Raw genomic sequence first — 1321 nt, 5'->3', positions numbered from 1 at the left:
AAATTCATAGCGTAAACAGAAAACACCAAACTTTCACACGACGCCACGACAGATATTCAACCGCTGGCGAGGAGAAGAAACAAGAAAAATATACATGTTTCTGGAATTAATATAACGGCGAGCGAAAGAAAGAAAAAGCAAGAGTCTTTTGTAGTCCTGAAAAGATATTAAAGCTCGAAGTGAAATTTCTTACATTCCAGAGGTTTTGGCTTCCTGCCCAGAATGACCGAGACACTGTTCCGTTCCTATCATACTCATCCTCTCATACTAGTCTCGAAAAATTTCTCTCTTGGCTTTCATGATCTTCATACTTGACATATACATCTGTATTTTTTATCGTATTTATTCTGTTTTACACTTAAATATGCTCATCCTTTTAGTAACTTTTTAAAAATCATTTTTACATAGATTCACGATTACATTATTCATTTCATTCTGCTACTGATTCCGCTTTCTTCATCCTCATTCTAAAGCATGTAAGGGAAGTTTAATAGTTATCTGATCTGTCTTACAACTTCACCTTAGGACACTTTCCAACCTTTCCATCAACGGGAGAGCCTGTATCGCGTCTCTTTAAGATGTGGATGTATTTCCTTAATAATTCCACCTATTTCGTCCACTCCTCCTTTCTGCCTATCTACATCTTGGCCAATCCACTCACTTGAATCCTTATTTTTTTCAGTCTCTCTACATCTTCATAAATCCACTTACTTCACGCACTCCACTCTCTCAAACCACATCTCACCCTCTCCACGTCCAAACCGCACCGCACACTTCATCCACTTCGTCTCAGTCTACACACTCCAGCCACTCCACTTTCCAGCCTCTCTCCGTCCTAAACACTCCAGCCACTCCACACTCTCCCACTGTCCTGACTCTCGCCTTCTGAACTCTCGCGAATTTTCTGCTTCTCAAGTCAAGTCGCCTCCTCTTCCCTCCTCTCCCCTCTGTCTTCCCCTCTTCCCCTTCACCCCCCTACCTCTGCCTTTCTTTATACCTCTCCCTTTTCTATTACCAATCTCCCTCTACCCCTCCTTTTCTGTTTCCCTACGCTCCCTTTTGCTCTACCTCTCTTGTTTTCTCTCTTCCTCTCCCTTTCCTTCATCCTATCCACAACCTTCTCTTCCTCTCCCTGTCCCGCTTTCCTTCTCTTGCCCCCTCTATCCGCCTCCCTCGCTCCCCATTATCAACCCCTCTCCCTCCCTCTTCTCCGCACATCCCCTTTGTGATGGATGGGCCTGAGGAGCTCTCTTCTTCTATCAGCTCGAGAGAGGAGAATGGAAGAGGAAAGAAAAGGCTGTGGGTTGGAATAGGGGAGGGG

General features: G+C 44.4%; 1 protein-coding gene across 1 annotated transcript in view; it reads left to right on the top strand.

Annotated features, from left to right (window-relative positions):
- LOC119589097 (phospholipase A2-like) overlaps nucleotides 1–1321 on the top strand; it is a gene marked incomplete in the record, with an annotated part of 37826 nt that overhangs the window by 818 nt on the left and 35687 nt on the right.

Source organism: Penaeus monodon, chromosome 25 (assembly GCF_015228065.2).
Source record: "Penaeus monodon isolate SGIC_2016 chromosome 25, NSTDA_Pmon_1, whole genome shotgun sequence".
NCBI classification, from domain to species: Eukaryota; Metazoa; Arthropoda; class Malacostraca; order Decapoda; family Penaeidae; genus Penaeus; species Penaeus monodon.
Note: the sequence above shows the minus strand (reverse complement) of the source record. Positions and strands in the feature narration are given on the sequence as shown.